This window comes from Schistocerca piceifrons, chromosome 6 (genome assembly GCF_021461385.2).
Source record: "Schistocerca piceifrons isolate TAMUIC-IGC-003096 chromosome 6, iqSchPice1.1, whole genome shotgun sequence".
NCBI classification, from domain to species: Eukaryota; Metazoa; Arthropoda; class Insecta; order Orthoptera; family Acrididae; genus Schistocerca; species Schistocerca piceifrons.
The window spans coordinates 172745452-172769009 of record NC_060143.1 but is presented as its reverse complement, the minus strand read 5'-3'; positions in this window follow the sequence as shown (position 1 = coordinate 172769009).

Sequence of the window (23558 nt, the reverse complement as noted above, 5' to 3'; positions counted from 1 at the left end):
CTGAAGAATGATGAACATGTGGTCTAAGGGTAGAATCATTGAGTAATAATGAAAACGTCGTTGATCCCTGGTTCGAATGCTGCCACCACAAAAATTTTGATTAATAGTTAGCATTGGCGGCCAAAGACTTCCGGCATAAGAAGTCACCCTCATTCTGCCAATGGCCTTGTCAAAAAGGGAGGAGGAATGGACAGAAGTTTGCGGCACTGTTTTGTCCTTGGGGTGGGAAACTGCCCCTACAGGCGGAAGAATCAGCAGTGATCAACGACATGAGGACACAGAAGGCAATGGAAACCACTGCATTAAAGACACATAATGTGTATACACAGAACATGTGGCTATAATTGGAAAAGTGTCATGATGATCTTTCCATTATCAAAAGATTCTGGAATAGTCCCCAATTCAGACCCCTGGGAGGGACTGCCAAGAGGGAGGTTACCATGGGAAAAAGTCTGAAAAATCAACATAAAGATAACGTTCTACGAGTCAAGGTGTAGAGTGTCAAAAGCTTGAAAGTGGTAAGAAAACTACAAAATCTGAAAAGGAACATGCAACGGCTCAGTCTAGATATAGTAGGGGTCAGTGAAATGAAATGGATAGTAGACAAAGATTTCTGGTCAGATCAGTATAGGCTAATATCAGTAACAGCAGAAAATGGTATAATGGGAGTCAGATTTGTTATGAATAGGAAGGTAAAGAAAGAAGTGTGTTACTGTGAACAGTTCAGTGATAGGGTTGTTCTTATCAGAATAGACAGCAGACCAACACCAACAACGATAGTTCAGGTATACATGCCGATGTCACAAGCTGAAGATGAAGAGACAGAGAAAGTATAGGAGGATTAGGAGGATATTGAAAAGGTAACACAGTAGGTAAAGTGAGGTGAAATTCTAATATAAGAATTTTTAGCATATTGCAGCCCCATCAGCAACTGTGTAGACTAATATATTGAAAAAACCGCCTCATTAGTCGTGGGGTACTGGAATGCAATTGTGGGGGAAGGAGTAGAAGAAAAGGTTACAGTAGAATATCGGGTTGGGACAAGAAATGAGAAAAGTCTAACATCTGTGAGACTGGTTCTGGTCTATCTCTCTATCACAGTTGCGCAATGACGCTTTGTTTGTGTTTTAGGAATTTGATGTTGAACCTACGGCCTGCAAGGTAGGAAAATACCATCTCATACATGCAGAGTTCAGAAGTGTGCAGCAGTACGGGCAGTGATATAATCAGAAAATAATGTCAATGTCGGTCTGACTACACTCCATGTAAAGGAAAAGTTATTGCTAACAGAAATTTGTGTACGGTTTCTGGCATAACTATATGTTAGCAATAATGAAAATCTTAGATTTTCGTTATTAAGGTCTAGTTTTACTCTAAGTATGACTTCATGACATAGCAATGTTAGCAAAATTACGTACAGGATGGTAAAATATTGATATTGGGTGTTCACAACTGTGAAGTGTAATTCCTATCTATTATAAAGTTCTTTAATGGTAAGATGGTTGATGACCATGCCTGGGGGTCGATAGAAATACAAACAAATTAAATACAATTGGGGCCAGAGATATCAGTTACACTAAAATATACAATTAAAACAACCAGTTAACGGATGGAGTAGGTAAAGAGCAATAAAAAGAAGCACACACTTAAAACGACTCCATAACTTAACGGTATAAAGTACTCTACAGTGGCTCGTGAATTCTTTTCGTTAAATCAGATATCTCGCGTTTCTGCTTCAACTAAGCTTGACAGTTGTGAATATGTTCAACTACAGAAAAAATTAGGAGAGATGGAGATGACCACGGTTCTGAGTGTCAATTGAATATCACTTGCTGGCGTAGTGTGAGTGCATGTGTTTACCTTTCATCAGCGGCGGCAATGGCTGCTGTCAGCGTGAGTTGCGAACCTGTGAATCTATTCTAAATGTCTTTCAACTGTTAAATGCCAGTTGGATACATTTCCTGCGTCTTCAGTGAAGCTGATATTCCTAGTTATTACCTAGCTAAGTTAATTTTCATGGTACACGCTATTTGGCTGGAATAGCACATACGTCATTGCCCTCAAATCGCTTGCAAGTGTTAGCTGTCAGCGCTCCGTGCAATTCTCCATACTAGGAGACTTTGCTGTTTAATTCCTTAAGAGTTAAGTGTTCACATAATGACTCTCACAATCGTGTCAGCGTGGCGCGAGTCGCCTTGCTCAAACACACGATGATTTGCTGCAAGACAAGAAATCAATTACTCTCTCTGCAATTTACCTATATCAAAGCTGGTTGCCACGAGTTTTCTCTCTGGCCAATCTGAGAATTCATATTTGTTATAACACCACCCACTAGAGGTTTTGTAGTGTATCACAGGCGTCATTTCTTTCGTAGGGCAGAGTTTAGCTTCTGCTACATAATAACTGAGATACACGGCTTTTTCTTTCATGCTAGTTTTAACGCAGGTGGTCACAGTGAGTCACCATTGTTTTGAGTTGGGTTTCTCTGGACGTTTATCTGGCATTTCAAGCGTGTCCCTGTAGAAAGGATTTCTGAAGGTCATTGTTAAAATCAGGAACAAGGGCTGCTTTTGTCGGCTGCCTATGCAGTGGCTCCGGCGTCTCATTGTGTCCACTAGCTGCCCCGCTGTAAAAGTTTCACCCGAATGTGAGACTGGCATTCCATTGTAGAAATTCTCGTAGCTTGGGTCTAGGAAATTACTTGCATGCAATTACTAGTGTGATTGTTAGTGGTTTATATTTACGAAATGTCGGTTAGTTTATTCGTTCTGCCTATCAATAAAATTCGTACATTCTCACGTAACTATGTTGTGTGATACATCGACTTAACCGGAATTGTTTCATTAATTCAATGTCAGGTGTGTTATTTGTTTAACACCTTACAAGAGGAGAAAGACTTATTGAGTTCTGTAATAAATTTTAGCTAGTAATAGTGAATAATTTGCTCAAGAATCACAAGAGGAGGAGGTACACTTGGAAAGCGGCTGGTGATAAGGGAAGATTTCAGTTAGATTACATCATGATCAGACAGAGAGTCCAAAATCAGATACTGGATTATAAGGAATACCCAGGAGCAAATATAGTCTCAGATCATAATACAGTGGTGATGAAGAGTAGACTGAAGTTTAAGAGATTATTTGGTAAAAATCAATGCACAATGAAGTGGGGGATGGATGTACTCTTGATACACTTGAAGTTCCCCAAGGTTATAGATACAGCTATAAGGAATAGCTCGATAGGCAGTACAGTGGAGAGGAATGGACATCTCTAAAAAGGGCAATCACAGAAGCTGGAAAGGAAAACATAGGTACAATGAAGGTAACTGTGCAGATACCATGGGTAACAGAAGAAATACTTCAGCTGATCAATGAAAGAAAGAAGTTCAAAAATGTTAAGGGAAATTCAGGAATACATTAAGTGAAGTAAATAGGATGTGTAGAGAAACTAAGAGAAATGGCTGTATAAGAATGTGAAGAAATCGAAAAAGAAATGACTGTCAGAAAGACTGACTAAGCATATAGAAAAATCAAAACAACCTTCGATGATATTAAAAGCAATGGTGGTAACACTAAGAGTGCAACGGAAATTCCACTGTTAAATGCAGAGGATAGAGTGGATAGGTAGGAAGAGTACATTGAAGGCCACTGTGAGGGGGTAGAGTTATCTGATGTGATAAAAGAAGAAACACGAATCGATATAAAACAGATAGGGGTTCAGTATTGGATTCAGAATGTAAGAGAGCTTTGGAGGACTTAAGATCAAAAACGGCAGTAGGGATAGATAATATTCCATCAGAATGTCTAAAATCGTTGGGGGAAGTGGCAACAAAACGACTATACACGTTGATGTGTAGAATGCATGAGTCTGACGACATGCCACCTGACTTTCAGGAAAATACCACCCACACAATCCTGAAGACTGCAAGAACTGACATGTGCGAGAAATATCGCACAATCAGATTAAAGCTCATGCATCCAACTTGCTGATAAGAATAATATACAGAAGAATTGAACAGGAAATTGAGGATGTGTTAGATGGCGATACGTCTGGCATATGCACCAGAAAGGCAATTCTCACATTGCAGTTGATAATGGAAGCAAGGCTAAAGAAAAATCAAGGCAGGTTCATAGGATTAGTCGGCCTGGAAAAAGCGTTCATCAATGTAAAATGCTGCAAGATTTCGATATTATGAGAAAAGTAGGGGTGAGCTATAGGGAGAGACAGGTAGCATACAGTATTTACAAGAGCCAAGAGTTAATAATAAGAGTGGGCGATTAAGATCTAATTAAAATTTAAGGTGAAAGGATATCAATGATACGATTCGCTAATGGCATTGCTATCCTCATGAAAGTGAGGAATTATTACATGATGTGCCCAATGGAATGAACCGTCTAATGACTACAGAATATTGATTGAGAGTAATTTGAAGAAAGACGAAAGTAATGAGAAGTAGCAGAAATGAGAACAGCGAGTAACTTAATATCAGGATTGATGGGCACGAAGTACTGGAAGTTAAGGAATTATACCATCTAGGCAGCAAAATATCAACGAGGGACAGAGCAAGGAAGACATCAAAAGGAGTGTAGCACTGACAAAAAGAGTAGTAGTATTATAGGATAGTAATATCAAACATAGTCCTTGACTGAGGAAGAAATTTCTGAGAATGTACGTTTGGAGCACAGCACAGATGATGGCGGTCCACATCAAACCAGTCAGAAGACTGCTACTCCTCAAAAAGCCGCAGGTCGCTTATAACAAACTTCTTAGCGTACATCCCTTAACAGCCTCCGTTGTTTTATCGGTGGAGTTCTGGTTCACCATGTTTATATCGAAGTTTACCAAACCAGCTTCAAGATGCGTTACGTGCTCTCTAGTGGACACCGCATGGAACCATCTTACGCTGTCTAGTGAGAATAACTTGCAGCAGCTACGAGTTTCCAATATCAGTTTAATGGTGCAGTATTCATTAGTTGGAGACTTTATAAATTCGATGAGATGTGTATACAATCCAGAACATCATCTACACTTTACAGAGACAAGGAAAACTCAAGTCAACTACGCTGTCTCTCTCTCTTCTTCTAACGCAACATCTGTCCAGCACATACACTCATGAGCGGGTAGAAGCTCTTGCTACTGGCTTAGAACCAGAACGATGATCATCTTAATCAGTCGTAAGCTCTGCTAAGGGCTGTTCTGTTGTTAGGTGCGCAACATCTAATTTATCACATTCAGATACAATACTGTCATTCTTTTCCAAGCAAATCCAGATGGAGCTTTATAAACAGATTTTTCGGGTGTCCTTTAATGTAGTAAACATACTCGAATCCGTTATTTAAGTGCTCCAACTACCTACCGAGCCGTGCGCTGCTCGTTTTCATTTCGTTTATTGTTTGTCATCTTCTCTTACCGTACTGCCACCTCGTTTTCTTATTCCATTTACTGGCGTCACTAACTTCCTGCCATACCTGCCCGTGAGTGGCAGCAGCAGCGCCTATCGATAAGTGCACTGTCGTATTTTCTCTGGAGCGACCGATAGTATTTCCGGGTCGTCGTGTGTCTGAAAGTCAGTCGGGTATGGAGTAGCAGTCGCGGGTGGACCAGCAGTGGAGTCAGGGAGTCGGTCGGGGTCGGACCAGCAGTCGGAGGCGGAGCGCGAGGGAGGTGCAGACAGCCAGTGCTCGCCGACCGCTGGTGACACCCATGAACCGTCCGACGAAAGGAGATTGGAGCGGGACGACCGTTGGTTGGTCGTTCGGTTGGTCGTCTCATCGGGCGACGTGTGTTTGGTCTATTGACCGTTTCTGGGTCTCGTCAGTTGGTCATCTTGCCGGACGTGGGTCGGTTCCTTCCTTGTGCAGAGATGTCGTGGCCAGTGGGTGGGTCCAAGCCGGTGTGCCCGCACCGCCATGTCTCCGACTTCCGAACAGACATAAAGTTGAGTCGGGTTGGAGCTGCAGTCAGCTTCGGACAGCTAAGACTCGCCCGACCGTCGCCGACACACGTGACTTCAGTGGTAACGACCTGGGTTAGTCGTTCGGTCGATCGTCTCATTGGACGACGTGTATTTGGTCACCGACCGCTTGTGGAAACTCTCTGTGTGTTGAAATGATTCGTCCTTGTTATTCCACAGTGATTGCCTATACGATTGTTCTCGTGCAAGTGTGTTTACGTGGAACCGTGTGTAACTTCTGTGATTTCCACTGCGCAGATGAATGCTGTTTGCGTACTCGAGTAGTCAGTCGGTCGGTTGAAACAGAGCAGCGAGTGTGTCGGCTGGAAGGGAATGAATTAGGCTGTTGGTTGGTTCTTCAGCCGTCCCTAGGTCGTCTTGCCATCCGATTGTTTAGTGTTACACTTGGCTGCCTGTCTCACCTAAACTGTGCTTACAGGTTACTCCCCAGCCCCAGGCCGGCCCTTGGATCACTTCTGAGCACCATTGTTTGTTGTTTTTGATTGTCATTTTATTTGGTCCCAGGTAATGTGCCAGGCCTTCAGCCGTGTAATAATTTTGTCTGTTTTATGTTTAGTATATGGTCTTCAGCCGAACTTCATAACAACTTTCATTTTTGCTCTGCATTTAGGCCTTCAGCAGCGTTTGTTTCAGAAGCTGCGTCTTTCATATGAAAATCGTTGCCTGTAAGGCTTCTCTTTAATTATCTTGAATTCTTGAAACTGCCTTCAGCCGTGTTCTGTAAATGTTTGTCTGAAGGTTGTCGTTAATTATTCTTGATTAATTGCTTGGGCCTTCAGCCGACAATATACAAGTTTTGTTAATATGTTTTTTTCTATTGTACTGTGTAAAGGCTTATCTTTAAAGTCTCTCTTTTATTATGTAAAGAAAATCTTTTTAATTGGGCTTTCTCCCGAAGAATTAACATGAAATTTCCTTAATATGGCCTTCAGCCGGAATTTGTAAATGCTTCGCTTTTAAAGAATTTCCTTAGCTGATCTAAAGTATTATTTCGGCCTTTAGCCTATAAGATATTGTAATTTTACTTAAGTAAGGCCTTCAGCCGTTACTCTAAATCCTGTTGTTTTAAAAGCAATCACTTTAACTTATTCTGGAGAAGTTACATGGGCCCTCAGCCCTGAATTGATCTTTGTTGTTTTAAGGAGAAAACTGTGCATTGGTTTGAGCAATAAAGTTGTGTGTGTTCTTGTGTAACTTAGAGTAATTGACCTTGACCCCTTTCCACAACCTGATCCGCTCTGTCCTGCGAACCTTGATTTCACGTACAGTTTCCATTAAAAGTAAATGCTAGTATCTTATATTTCTCGGTTGTGGCTACGCTTCTCCATACACTATGTTTAATGGCATGTGAGAACCTTGCTTTTACATCTGCAATATCATATTCTTTTTCCAGTTACGGTTTATAATCATGTTTTTGTTCACTAAATACCCAAGTTTTCGTTTCTTGACTTCGAGCTTCTCCATTTCCTGTTTCCTTTTGCGTGCACTAAAGGGGGACAATTTGTTTAGTGGGGAACGGTTTAAGTCTGATCGACACTTTGGTTCTTTTTCTTAAGACTTGCGGTGTAACATTGTTGTGGGTACCAGTCCTGATTCAGCGATATCTGTATTTGATAGTATTGTAGAGAACAACGTCCTAGATGAGAAAATACCTTTCTCCTGCTTTAATGTAACACTTCTATCGTCTTTGTTGGAGTCAATGTTAAGAATCACCAAGTAGTTTACAGGTAAAAGCTTAAAACAGTATGCAGACAAAACATAGTTTATAAGCTTTTCTGACCTGGATAATGATTTGACAGCTTGCACAGATATTATTCCTTGTAACAATCACATCTAGAAAGGGTAGCTGCAGGTCATCTTCTACTTACATAGTAAATTTTTATGCAAGTATCGTAAGGGGTGACCGAGCTGTTCTACAATGTGAAAATATCACTTGTAAAACAACTGGAGCGAAGTCACTTTCTAAGTAGGAAAGCTAATATTTTATTGCTTAGGCAAGTGGTGGATTTTATACGTTTTTTAAGTTGAAGAATATACACACAATTAATCACATTTCCTGTGTCGATAGTGCTTAGTGGTAGCAGAGCTGGTTTTGATGAATCCCATCCCGCTTCACTGGTAAACGGGCAATGGATAACTACAGTGCCATAACACGCTTATTTTCGATAGAGAGATCGGCTTGGAAGACATCAAAGTAATTTGTCTACATTATGCAATTGAAGCAGGTGCGTGCAAGACCTCAATACAAGTGTACGTCATCTGTACTTTTTTCATTTACTGTACACTGCATTGATAGCATTGTACGCGAATTTAGTATTTTGATAATGTGAAGCCCAAACTCTTGATTAATATGTGATATCCGAGCGGTTGAATGACGGTCAATGTGGAACGATGCATGTTGAGTGTGGAATGATGGTCATCAACTCTTGCATTATATATAACGATAGAGAAAAAGACTTATCGATACAGCGAGGCAAATTGAGCAGCTCATCAGCCACGACTTGTGGCATGGCGATGCTTGCTACGGCCGACAACCGGCGGTCGTGGGCGTGAGCAGAATGAACGGATAATTCCGGTTTAAGGCGCCGGCCGCCGCAGCCCCCGTCATCCCGCCTCCGAACCAGTCAGCCAGGGTGCAAGGGTCCTGATGACCTACGAATGTGTTTCCTCGATCTTTGCGGTTTCCCACATTCAACCATAACAACTAAAGAATGGATCGCTATACAAAGTGATAAATCGAGATAAATCGAGTCTTTAGTTTGTACACAGCGGCGTGGATAGTCACATTGCTGGCATTTTCCCCAATGACTTAAGAAATTCTGATGTAATGTTATCTATCCCTTCTGCTCTATTCGATCTTAAGACTTCCGGAGCTCTTTTAAATTCTGATTCTAATACAGGATTCCCTATCTTTTCTACATCGACACCTGTTTCTTCTTCTATCACGTCATCAGACGAATCTTCTTACTCACAGAGGCCTTCAGCATACTCTTTCCACCTCTCTCCTCAGCGCTTAACAGTGGAATTCCCATTGTTTTGTTAATTTTCCCATCCTTGCTTTTAATTTCACCGAGGATTTTTTGACTTTTCTTTATGCTGGATCAGTCCTTCCGACAATCATTTCTTTTTCGATTTCTTCACATTTTTCATGGGACAGTTTAGCTTTAACTTCCCTTCACTTCCTGTTTATTTAATTTCTAAGTGACTTGTACTTCTGTTTTCCTGAATTTCGCTAAACGTGTTCTTTTACTTCCTTCTTTCACCGATCAACTGAAGTATTTCTTCTGTTATCCATCTTTTCTTCGCAGTTACCTTCTTTGTACCTATGAGTTTCTTCCCAGCTACTGCCTTTGCCTTTTATAGAGTGCCCATTTCTCTTCAACTGGACTGCCTACTGAGGTGTTCCTTATCGTAGTATCTATAGACTGAGAGATCTTAAGGCGTATCTCTTCATTCCTTAGTACTTCCGTATCCCACTTTTTTGCGCATTAATTGGTCCTTACTAGTTTCTTAAATTTCAGCCTACTCTCCACCACTACTGAATTGTGATTTGAGTCCATATCTGCTCCTGAGTACTCCATTTCAGAATCTCTGCCTGATCATGATGTGATCTAACTGAAACCTTCCTGAAGCTTCCGGGCACCTCATCTTGTGATTCTTGAACATAGTATTCACTATTACTAGCCGAAATTTATTACAGTACTCAATTAGTCTTTCCCCTCTCTCATTCGTAATACCGAGCCCAAATTTTCCCGTAACCCTTTCTTCTACTTCTTCCCCTACAGCCGCATTCCCGTCTCCCAGGACTATTAGATCTCCATCTCCCTTTGCCCGCATCTCGTGGTCGTGCGGTAGCGTTCTCGCTTCCCACGCCCGGGTTCCCGGGTTCGATTCCCGGCGGGGTCAGGGATTTTCTCTGCCTCGTGATGGCTGGGTGTTGTGCGCTGTCCTTAGGTTAGTTAGGTTTAAGTAGTTCTAAGTTCTAGGGGACTGATGACCTAAGATGTTAAGTCCCATAGTGCTCAGAGCCATTTTTTTTCATCTCCCCTTACGTGCCTAATTGCTCGTTCAATATCCTTACATACTTTCTCTATCTCTTCATCTTTGGCTTGCGACATCTATATGTACACCTGAACTATGTTTGTCGGTATTGGTTTTCTGTCGATTCTGATGAGAACAAGCCTGTCATTGAACTGAAACATCTATATTATAAACTACTGTATGACTTTCAGTGGAACAGTCGTACTATCATAAAGCGGTCATGATTCCATGAGAACAAATACAACCGATATCTGTCAGTTTGATGGACCAACTGTCATAGTTTGACAGCGTTCTTCACAATAAAAATTAGCGTCTGTGGAAGGCTTGTACATGGGTATTACACGCGTTTCAGATGCTCGAAGTATCAATGCAAAGCAGTGTCTTTCATGCACGTTAATGACAATTAGATTCATCTCCTTTTACGTACTGTGTTACCCTTTCAATATCCTCCGATACCTTCTCTGTCTCTTCATCTTCAGCTTGTGACATCGGCATGTATACCTGAACTATCGTTGTCGGTGTTGATTTGCTGTCTGTTCTGATAAGAACAGCCCTTTCACTGAACTGTTCATAGTAACACACTCCTTGCCCTATCTTCCTATTCATAACAAATCCTACTCCCATTATACCATTTTCTGATGTTGCTGATAGCAGCCTATACTCGTCTGACCGGAAATCCTTGTCTGGTTTCCATTTCACTTCACAGACTCTACTACATCTAGATTGGGCCTTTGCATTTCCCTTTTCAGGTTTCTAGTTTCCCTACCACTTTCAAGCTTCTGACATCCCACGCCTCTTCTCCTAGAAAGTTATCCTTCCGTTGATTATTCAACCTTTTTCTCGTGGTCACCTCCCCATTGGCAGTCCCTTCCCGGAGATTCGAATGGGGGACTACTGCGGAATCTTTTCCCAAAGGAGAGATCATCACGACTCTTATGTTTCAGCAAAAGTTTCATTTGTAACCTCCTCTCTTGTATTTCTTTCAATTACTTTCTTTATACACATGGTCCAAATTTCATAGATCTACAGTATGTTACTTGACAGTGACACGTGATGGAAAACTTGCTTTCGTCCTAAGCTTCGCATACCAGTATGTATACTCGTTCTGACTATAATCTGGATGTAGTGCCTCAGATGCCTCACTCTGTATGTTTAAACGCATCGTTGACACTCTCACGCAGACGAATGTAAGTAATGATATTGCAGATCGCAACTTCCTTAAAAAGTTTCTATGAGACATAAAGAAAGAAGCGTTTCTTAATTGTCAGAGGGTCTGCAGGTCTGCACAGAAAGGCACTCCGTCAAGGATGAACTACGTCAGTCGCAAGGGACGACACAATAGAAGACAGCAGAGGAAAGGAAGGGCTCGTGTCGGCCGCAGAGCCCGCGGCTGTGTCGGTCTGCTAAGCGACTACATCCGCTGTCGTTTGTCCTTCGCCGGCAGTTCTATGTCCCAGAGAAAGGATGCGGTTGACAGCGCAGTTCTTCGGTCACCAAGTCCGGTAGTAGCCGGGCAAAGGACTTGTTGCTACAAGCGCCCCTACTTTACGAAAAGCGATGTGTTTGTGTCCCTGGTTCTCCCTTTAGTGTTTCCACTGCCTCTTTCCCTTCTCTCTTATCTGTTGACAAAATTCTCCTCTGGCTGTTAATTTGTGCTTCGACGTACGATTTATTGAAAACACACACATACAGGGACTAACGGGTATAAGTGCAGGTATTTTTATACGTGGTACCTTAGTCCCTTCACGCATCAGTGTGTTAGTTGTTTTTCCCCTGCGTCAGTCTTCCCACAAACACGTCACAAACTTTACTACCTGATGTTTTGTAAATGGTCGTAACTGTAACGCAAAGTGGACTACGCCTGTCAGTATAGACTAACCGTTTTGCGTCCATGCATCCACACTTCAACACCAGACCTCCTGTCAGAGGTAACTAAGCTTAATGGCTTGCTCTTGCCACATGTACTTGGAGGTACTAACCAACCTAAAAACATATGACTTGTAACAGCCATAATTAAAATCCTTCAAATAACGTAAATACTGATGTAACATTGTTCAGTACACCGTCCGCAGTCACCAATAGAAATATTCGCATTTATACGCACTACACCTAGTGCAAAAATTCAAATACGTAATGACAATACCTGTAAAAATATCATAGTTTTGAATTGTTTCAGCTAGTACAATTGTTATGAGTTTACTGTTGGGTACAAAAATTTCTTCATTAGGATAAGGCCAGTATCAATGATACAAGTAGTTCTGTCACTTCTTTTTCTGTCTTCGTGTAGGAATACGTGTTTCATCTCCCATTCATGAGAGCTGGGACGGGATTTGTGAAACAAACTTTCTACTTTTTAGCCAAATTATCCTAGGAGGCTAGGAAAGGAGTGCAGTCGCTCTCCCGTGGGAGTAGGTTTCCGGTTCCTGGATTCGTCCGACGACTCTCTTGTAACCAGCCTAATACTCATTTTGAATTCTCCGATTCGATGGGTGTTGATAATTTGATTTGTAAGTGAAGAATATATAAATCTATGTTTACTAAAACGCATTATTTCGTGCATGGTTGTTTATATTTTATGTGATCAAGATAAATTTGAAGCTTAACACGAGATCAAGTAAACTTGTTTACACTGAATTTCGTAAAATACGCTACTTGACAAATACTAAGGAACAATTGGCACTAGCAAAAGAACAACTGCTACAGGCCAACCGACAGTTGTTACGGAATACCAGACCAATGATAGTAAAAGGAAATGTAGAGGGCGGGACTTGTTAACTGCAACGAAGCCCGTGCGCGAAAGCTCTGTATGCGATCGACAATTTGTGCAGTACGGTGTTTGTCAAAGGTTGTGGACTCGATTAATGAGACATTCCGTGTTGTACAGCAAAATGTCTACAAGACATCATTTGAGTGCTTACGATGGTGGGCGACTCGAAGCCGGTCAAAGTGTCGCTACTGTGGCCACAGTAATGGGTGCTCAAAAGTGTCATCTCGAAATTAAAAAAGACAGATGAAAGTGGAAATGCTATGTGGAATCATATCACAACGCAAAAGGATTGTTACATAGCTCCAGTGGCGAAAAGGAATATAAACATCGCTCCTAGACAAGTCGCTGCAGACGTTGTAACCACCACCGACACACGTGTCTCTGTCAGAACCATTTCGCAGCGTTAAATCAGGCCAGTCTGTATGCTCGTGAGCCGTTTTAATGCATCCCCTTTAAAGTACACCACCGCCGTTCTAGAATTCGTTGATGTAGGGAGCATGTTGATTTGGGTCAGCAACATTGGTCCAGATTGCTATTATCCGACGAATCCTACTTCACAGTGGCAAGTGATTCGGATCATCAGTTAGTGTGGACAGACAGGGGAACACGTTTCACACCACATAATGTTCATAAAAGTCGTCAGTATGTCCAAGGCGTTATGATATGGGCGCGCACTTTGCACAACGACCGAATTCCGCTGCATATCTTTGCGCGGGATACCATTACATCACAGTGGTATTTCAAGGATGTTATTACGGGTCACGTCAGCATGTTTAGGGCTGTGGTAGTTCCCAACTTTCAGTTGTCGACAGTGCCGCCCACACACAGGTTCACTGAGGTGTCGGACGCACTGGAAAATAAAGGTGCCGAACGTATGCAGTGGCCTTTGTACTTCCCGGACGTAAACACTATAGAGCATTAACGGGCGCTCTCTTGGCAGACGTGTTTCTGAACTAACAGCCCTCCCGGAACCGTGCAAGAATTGAAAAACGCCCTGAGAGAGGTATAGGACAATATTCGCTAAGGAAGTTTTAACAGTTGGGTAACCAGCATGTATAACAGGTGAAAAACGTGCATCAGCTCCCGAGGATGCATATTCCTCACCGAGCGTCCAATATCGATCGTTATGGTGGTAGTCTGAACTGTGTCAAACATGAACGTTATTTATGGTTCTCATCTTAGTTTCACGTTTACTACTTTCAGTTATAAATATACCACTCCACCTCTATTACGTCTGTACACTGTTTCGTGTCGTCCATCACTGCTTATGATTAGTCTTCTCCAACAGTGTCTCTGTTCCTTAGGAATTATCAAGCATTATCAAGCCATTTAAATTAGATTTTTGGTACAGGTGTTAATAATTAAGTTCTTTGTCTTTATATGTAATGTCCGTTCACTCTCGAGGGAAGAGTAGTTGTGAACTAGTGTGGAAATGGACAACTGAAGTCATCAGGCTGGTTATAATTTGTACTCGTGTGAGCTGGTTATAATTTGTGCTCATGTGAGCAATTAAAATTATACGAGGGTTGGAACTTAAATAGTTGCAACTGTTTATTCACAGCCAATACAAAATAGTTACATGTTTGCATCTGTTACTGTTCTTCAAAGTAGTCACCAGCGTTGTGTAGAACCCGTTGCCAGCAATGTGGAAGACGTAGTATACTGTCAGCAGAGCCTGTTTTGTTGATGGTGCGAATGGAGCGGTCTACAGCCTGTCGAATCTCTGGAACGTTTCCTGAAGCGAATGCCACAAAGTGGTTCCTTCATCTTCGGAATCAAACCAAAGTCACAAGGGCTTAAGTCCGGGGAGTATGGTGGATGGTACAGTACTTCCCAGTCCCATCGACCGAACAGAGCACCCACAGCTTGCACTGTATGTGCCCGGGCGTTGTCGTGCAAAATGACGTGTGGGTTGCGGAGAAGGTGTCGCCGCTTCTTTCGCAAAGCTGGTCGCAGGTGATGCTCCAAAAACGAACAGTAATACTGTGCATTGTCGGTTTGCCTTGGATTGCTCGTACGATGTGGCCCTTGTCTAATCCAGTGTTACAGTACGGCGTAAGAAAGCCTCTCTTCGCGTTCGTAGCGCTCCAAGCGCCTTTGTGCAGCGTCGTAACGCATTCATTTCTGCATTTCCGTCGTCATGCGGAACCCATCGTGAGGCAATTTTTCGCATGCCCAGGCGTTCCCTCAGGAAGCGATACACAGTCGTATGCAGTAATCCGGTTTCGTGGGCGAGCTCACGAATCTTACAGCGTCGAGCACCGTCCACTAACACAGCAACAACATGCACTTCTTCTTCAGAGACGCTAGAACGACCTGCCCGATGCATGTCTGCCACAGTCTACCGACCTCCGTTGTGGCCTTTAACCCAACGTGCCACTGTTCTGTACGGCAATGCTGATTCCCCCGCACGCCTCTTGAAGACCTTGTGTCGTGCTGTACGACCTCTGGCACATTCAATCTTGATCCAACTCCGTTGTTCCTGTTTCGAAAACATAGTGACACCGGTTCGTTAGACCGCTCGCTCACAAGTGACTGTGTATCCCTCGATTGTGATCACGCCGGTGACGCGGGACGGGCGAGTGCATTTGCTCGGAGGTAAGGTTGATATGTCAACAACGTGTGGTTCAAATGGTTCAAATGGCTCTGAGCACTATGGGACTCAACTGCTGAGGTCATTAGTCCCCTAGAACTTAGAACTAGTTAAACCTAACTAACCTAAGGACATCACACACATCCATGCCCGAGGCAGGATTCGAGCCTGCGACCGTAGCGGTCTCGCGGTTCCAGACGGCAGCACTTCGGCCGGCAACAACGTGTGGTATCGGCGACAATAGTAGATTCCATAGCACAGTGTCCCACAGCAGTGTTGCCACTATTTAAGTTCCAACCTACGTATTAATAAGCAGTTTGTATCATTATTGCCCTGACAAAGGGATCATCAGACCTGTTAATCACGGATTCTGACGTCTTAGCTATGTCTTAGAGCATCCGGAACTGAATACCTTACCAGTGGCTTCTCATGCGACGACCCATAGTTTCCGAGAAAATGGATGCTGATGATTTTGCAGACCTTCTTTAAACGTAATGTTAGACCCATTTCGACCACGAGAGCGTAGCGCAGCGTCCAAGGTCACGACTACCGCGCTGGGGGTGCGGATTGAAATCCTACTCTGGAACACTTTTTTCTTCTGTCAGGTTCATAGTATATGACATCATTAAATAGTATATGTCACCCAAAAGTACTCAAAAATAGGCATTTCGTCATAGTAATTTCATTAATAAATGAATCACAACAGCAAGCTCTCTTCAAACGTGTATTCTGTTCCATAGAGAATGGATCACAGAGAGCTTTCTTTGAGTTTCTTTTGGCGAATACCAGAGCAGCGCAGATATTGTCACGTAGAAGAAGGTGTAAGTAGGCGGATGACGAACACTAACTTCACTTAACGAAGGTTTATTCAGTACTTGCACATACAAGAGCGTAGAGCGAACTGCCTCCGTCCAGAACACATACTCTCTACAGGATGGTCCATTGATAGTGACCGGGGCAAATATCTCACGAAATAAGGATCAAACGAAACAACCACAAAGAACGAAACTCGTCTAGTTTGAAGGGGAAAACCAGACGGCGCTATGGTTGGCACGCTAGATGGCGCTGCCACAGGTCAAACGGATATCAACTGCGTTTTTTAAAAATAGGAACCCCAATTTTTTATTACATATTCGTGTAGTGCGTAAAGAAATATGAATGTTTTAGTTGGACCACTTTGATCGCTTTGTGATAGATGCCGCTGGTGGTGATCTTCCCTGGACTTCTTTTGCCACTACGTTCTTCGTCACCTTTCCGCTTGTCGCCTGTCGCTGGAGCTTCGAATTTACCCTGGGTTGCAGGATCCTTATAGGGCTTCATTCGAAGGACGTGGACTGTATCTCAGATCTTTCGTCGTCTTGGGTTGGGGTCTAAATCTTCAACTTCGTAAGTAACATCAGACAACTGTCTTACAACCTTATAATGTCCAAAGTAGCGCCACAGGAGCTTTTCAGAGAGATCAACCTTGCGAACAGGAGCGAAGATCCAGACGAGCTCACCAGGCTGGTAGATGACAGTTCGGTGTCTCGCGTCATACCTTCGGCGATCGTTTTCTTGAGCCTGCAGCGTGCGAAGTCGAGCTAACGGCCGAGCTTCCTCAGCTCTGGTTAACACCTGGCCGATGTAGTCGTCGTCCACGCTATCAGGATGTAACGGAAACACAGTGTCCATTGTCGTAGTCGTCTCACGCCCATGCACCAGGAAAAATGGCGTAGATCCTGTGGTGTCTTGTTTGGCGGTGTTGCACACAAACCTCATCCCAGTGGCTCTGCTCAACATTGACGAACATTGATTAGCTTGTCGGCCAAGGTCTTCTTAAGGCGTTCAATAAGCCCGTTAGTTCGCGGATGGTAGGCAGTCGTCATGTGACGTCTAATGTTGCACCGACGGTTTATCTCTGTCACAAGATTCTATTGAAAAGCTTTCCCTCGATCCGTAATTAACGACTTGGTGCACCGTGTTTTAATACAATGTCTTCCACGATGAATTTGGTACCTCGAATGCTTCGGCTGTTTTCACGGCTTTTGTTATGGCATAGCGTGTCAGATAATCAGTGCAAACAATAATCCATCTATTGCCACTCGCAGACGTTGGAAGTCGCCGAGGAGGTCAATCCCAACACGCTGGAAAGGCGTTTCGGCTGGTGGAATTTTGTATGAGTCGGCCAGGTTGTTTCTGAGGAACTGCCTTTCCCCTCTGGCACTCTCTACAGTGCGACAAATAGTGACGGACACTTGTAAATAAACCTGGCCAGAAAAATCTCGGATTCTGTCGTAGGTCTTAATAAATCCTAAATGTCCAGCCTCAGGTGTGTCACGGAATTTCTGTAGAACATCTAAGAGCATGTGTTTAGGAATCACTGATAGCCACCTCTTTCCAAACGGATCAAAGATTTCCTGCAAGGTAATCCATTAACTACCTTAAATTGTCCTTTCAGATCCTCTGACCGATTTAAGACAAGCACAATTTGAGATATTTTGGCGTCCTTCTTCTGTTCAGCAGAGAGATCCTGGAGTGCAGCGAGGCAGTCACTATCTTCATCAAAGCCTTGATGGTCTTGCACAGAGTTTCTTGAGAGACAGTCGGCAACTTGGTGCTGTCTTCCACTTTTGTACGCTATGGTAATGTCATACTCTTGAAGACATAGTGCCCACCTGGCGAGTCGTTCTGTTGGATCCTTACGAGCTGTGAGCCAACAAAGTGAATAATGGTCTGTGTAGTGACGTAACAAGACTGTTACGCCACACGGTAGTAGCCAAAAGAAAGGAACGCTAGACTAATGCAGACGGGCGTGAAGTCTGGAACATGAGAACTTATAAATGAATACGAAGAAAAGTATGTAGATGCTTTTTACTTAACTTTTATTTATTCCTTGGAATACATCTCTCTTGAATACTCGTAAGCTATAGGCACTGATACAAATGGCTCCTTGCTAGTTCGTAGCCATTAACTTCTGATGGCTATTCTGTCTCTCGGCTAATGAGAGAGAAAGGCTTCGTACAACTGGGCGATAGCTAGGTTCGCGTACAACTGGGCGGTAGCTTGGTTCTCGTACAACTGGGGTCGAGTCCACTCTCGTATCACGAGACCTGCCTTGGTGGTGGCGCTAGGTCTGCGATCACAGTAGCGACACGCGGGTCCGACATGTACTACATGGACCGCGGCCGATTTAAACTACCACCTAGCAAGTGTGGTGTCTGGCGGTGACACCACATTCCTCCCCCGCAAATCGGCGAACGGTCGTATAATAAGGCTTCCGCCCGCCGTGGGGAGGACCACATGTTGACGTATGCGATGAGGTGGGGAGCCTAACAACAGGCGAGGCTGTGCCACCCGCACCCGGCCATCCGGTCCGAGGGGAGCTAGGAAACGCCTGCAAAACTAGTCCAGGGTGCACGTCAACATGCGGTGTATGCGCCCGTAAAGAGACAGGAGGTACGGAAGGATCAATTTCCATTGCGTCGGGGTAGCCGACGCGCGATGACGTCATGTGGTCCGGAGCGGGCGGGCGTTCCATGGCGGAGGACAGCTGGTCACGGGAAGCGATCGGCGGCGCGTGACCCTGGGAGGCGCTTGGCGGCTGCAACGAAGCGTCGAATGCGGTCGGCGGCGGCGGCGGCTGCTGCTGCTGCTGCTGCTGCTGCGGCGGCGGCGGCGCGTCGCCATGGGGCAAAATGGAAGGCATCGTCGGTAACACCTGGGGATGAGGCGAGCCAGTAGATGGGTCCCCAGGGCGCTGACCGGACGGCACCGTCGCTGAAAGCAGACGGGGAGCGGCAGAACCCGAGCGACGACAGAGGCGCAGCTGATTGAGATGCCGACGCACCTCACCAGAGGCCCCCAAAACCAAATACATCGCGCGGCCGAGGCAGCGAAGAATGCGCCCTGCGAGCCAACGCCGTGAACCTCGATAGTTGCGATAAAATACAACGTCGCCTGGAGCAAAAGCAGGAGGCTGCAGCTGCACAGGAACCTGATGCGGCGGATGCAGCAAAGACATCAAGGTGCGATGAGGACGACCGTGGAGCAACTCAGCCGGCGAGCGACCATCTCGGGGCTGAGAGCGATACGAAGACAAAAAGAGCAACAATGCGTCCTCCCGAGAATGCGACTCTTTCAATTTCAACATCTGTGACTTGAAAGTCCGGACCAAACGTTCAGCGGCACCGTTGGACTGAGGCGAAAACGGCGCGGATGTCAGATGTTGAATACCATTGGCCTGGCAGAATGACTGAAATTCTGCGGACATGAATTGTGGGCCATTGTCGGAAACAATAGTCTGCGGAAGACCTTCAATGCAAAAGATAGCAGACAACGCTTGGATGGTGGCGGAGGACGTCGTGGAAGACATCCGGACAACAAAAGGAAAATTACTGAAGGCGTCGACCAGAACCAACCATCGAGCATTCCAGAATGGACCAGCAAAATCAATGTGCAAGCGTTGCCAAGGGGAAGTGGCTTTTGGCCACGCAAAGACTTTCCGCGGCGGTGCGGACTGTTGTTCGGCACACGCCGGGCACGAAGAACACATATTCGTAATCGCAGCATCGATTCCGAACCAAGTACAGTGCTGACGAGCAAGTTGTTTCGTTCGCACTATACCCCAATGTCCTTGGTGAAGAAGCCGTAAAACAGAGGACTGTAACGAACGTGGGACCACGACTCTGGACTGATCATTATCAGAACGCAACAACAAAACACCACGTCGAACAAAAAGTCTCTCCTTGTGAGCAAAAAATCGGCGAACCAACGGATCCTCGATCCGAGACTTTGACAAAGGCCATTGCGTAGCAACAAAACGTAAAACAGTAGCAAGGACAGGGTCAGCAGCTGTGGCTGTAGCGACCCGACGAAAAGCAATCGGAAACGATTCGACCACTTCATCGGTTTCCGAATCAATGAACATGCAAGCAAGTTCGGAAGAATCGAATGCGTTATCCTCAGCAACAGGCAAACGGGACAACGCATCGGCGTTTCCGTGCTTAGCAGTGGACCGATACAAGATATCGTAGCGGTACTGCGAGAGGAAAATAGACCAGCGAATGAATTTCTGCGCTGTACGTGGAGGTACAGGCTTGGTCGGATGAAAAAGCGATGTCAAAGGTTTGTGGTCTGTGATGATGGTAAAGTGACGACCATACAAGAAATCATGGAACTTAGTAACACCAAACACGAGAGCCAAAGCTTCTTTCTCTATCTGTGAATAATTTCTTTGCGCAGACGAGAGCAATTTGGACGCAAAGGCAATAGGGCGATCATGGGAGCCAACTTTGTGCGCAAGCACAGCACCGATCCCGAAATCCGAAGCATCTACCATCAACAAAAGGGGTTTCTGGGGATCGAATGGCGTAAGGCAAGTATTAGAAAGCAACGCCGATTTCAACTGGCGAAAGGCGCGTTCACATTCCGTCGTCCAGACGAACGGAACACCTTTACGGCGTAAGCGATGAAGCGGAGCTGAAATGGAAGAGGCATTGCGCACATATTTATGATAATAATTAATTTTACCCAACACACTCTGTAGCTGTTTCACATTTTGAGGGGAAGGCAATTCTTGTATGGCACGGAGGTGCTCTGGACTCGGATGTATGCCCTGGGCATTAATGACATGTCCCAGGTATGGTAAGTCACGAGCAAAAAACACACATTTGTCCTTCCTCAAGCGAAGACCATTTTGCCGCAAGACCTGAAATAATGTTCGTAAATTCGCAAGATGATCTTCGTCTGTCTGTCCGGAGATCACTATATCGTCCAGATAGTTTGCAGCAGTAGGGACCGACGCACAAATAGTTTGTAAATATTGCTGAAACAAGGCAGGGGCGGATGCACACCCGAATGGCAGTCTTTTGAAGCGGTACAATCCAAGATGCGTGTTAACCACCAATACGCGCTGGGATTCGTCGTCCACCGGTATTTGCAAGTACGCATCGGCCAGGTCCAACTTTGAAAAATATTTTCCCGGGCACAGTTTAGCAAAAAGATCTTCCGGGCGGGGCAAAGGAAAAGTAGCAGTCACTAGCTGTGGATTCACTGTGGCCTTGAAGTCCACGCAAAGTCTCAATTTTCCGGAAGGTTTTGGCAAAATTACTAAGGGTGAGGCCCAGAGAGAAGCTTGCACACGTTCAATTACACCCTGTGATTCGAGATCGTGTAACGTTTTTGCGACCTCATCACGCAATGCGTGGGGAACATTGCGCGCCCTGAAAAATTTCGGTTGCGCGTTTACCTTCAGTTCTAAATGTGCTTCATAGTTTTTAGCGCAACCTAAGCCCGGTGCAAAAATGTCTGCAAATTCGTCACACAGCCGAGAAACACTGTCTGTAGGCACAGTCTGATTCACTGATAGGACCTGATTTACAATAGACATGTTGAACAACTTAAATAAATCTAGACCAAACAAGTTCACTGCAGAAGAAGAACGAAGAACGTAAAACGACACAAGTTTTGTTTGTCCCTTGAATGTTGCAAGAAGGCTGCACTGTCCTAACACAGGAATTTTCTGTCCGGAATATGTAGTGAGCTTAACATTTGCGGCACGCAACGGAGGTGCGCCCAGTTGTTTGTATGTGTCGTGATTGAGCAATGAAACTGCAGCTCCGGTATCGAGCTGGAATGGTATCACTTGGCCTTCAAAGTCTAAGTCCACAAAAAGTTTATGGTCCTGCTGACGACAAGAGCGACTGTTTTGTGCAATGGGAACAGACACTGGTACAGAATCCCTTGCTAATTGACGTGACTTCCGGCGACGTCGACGCACAGTTTTTGTGGGACGATCACAGTTACTGTGAGAGAAAGTGTCACTGGACGAAGTGGAATTAACGACATGAATGTCCATAGGCGAAGGTCCACGAGCCTGAGTGTCCTTGGTTCGATTCCGGCGCGAAGCAAAGGGCCTGGAATGATTGTGATTGTCTGATCTGAGCTTTTTCTGGCAAACACTTTGAACATGTCCTTTCTTATTGCAGAAAAAGCAAATAGCTTGGCGTGACGGGCAATGTTCACGTGAATGTCTAGTAGCACACCGCGGGCATGATTTCACTGCAGTTGTGGGCTGGCGCGGCACACCTGGCTTAGCACGCGGCGGTCGCTGTGCGTCCGTGCGCGAGGCCCGGTTACCGGGTCGCACAGCGCGTCCAGCGGGCCGGTTAATGTTACACACGGCTGGCGAAGTTTCAAAAGATTCCTGAGCACAGTCAAGTGTGTCCTGTCTATCCAATATGTCTATCACTTGATGAAGGGAGGGATTAACTAGTTTCAAAATTTGCTCCCGTATGCGAACATCAGAAACGTTCTGTGCAATTGCATCACGCACCATTGTATCTGAATAAGAAAGACCACAGTCACATTCAAAGGCACAGTCCCTAGTAAGTCCTTGCAATGTCGCTACCCACTCCCTATTAGTTTGACCGGCCGTACGTTTTGTACGAAAAAACGTATACCGTTTTGCAACCACATTAACTGTTTCTTTGAAATAGGCATCTAATGCAGACAAAATTTCCTCGTAGGACAGAGTTGCTACGTCTCGTCGGGGAAACAATTTCACTATCACACGGTATGTGGACACACCGACACAAGAAAGCAAAAACGGCTGCCGCTCATTACCTTGAATTCTGTAGGCTGCTAGATGAAAGTTGAACTGGCTAGACCACTCTTGCCACGTCTCATCGGCTGCCACGTATGGTCGAAAGGGAGGTGCAACAGCGTTCAGTGGCAGCGGTAGCGAAGAAGCGGCTGCGGCCGCATCGGTGTGCAGCGCACGTTGACCTTGGACGAGCTGTCCAAGGGCATCCAGTAACGCCTGCGTCTGCTGATTCTGCAAGCGATAAAATTCGGACAGTACATCTGGAGAATGTGGCGAAGCCATGACACAATGAAATGTAAGCAATCAGAAAGAAGTTTTTACTCGTCGCCAATCTGTAGTGACGTAACAAGACTGTTACGCCACACGGTAGTAGCCAAAAGAAAGGAACGCTAGACTAATGCAGACGGGCGTGAAGTCTGGAACATGAGAACTTATAAATGAATACGAAGAAAAGTATGTAGATGCTTTTTACTTAACTTTTATTTATTCCTTGGAATACATCTCTCTTGAATACTCGTAAGCTATAGGCACTGATACAAATGGCTCCTTGCTAGTTCGTAGCCATTAACTTCTGATGGCTATTCTGTCTCTCGGCTAATGAGAG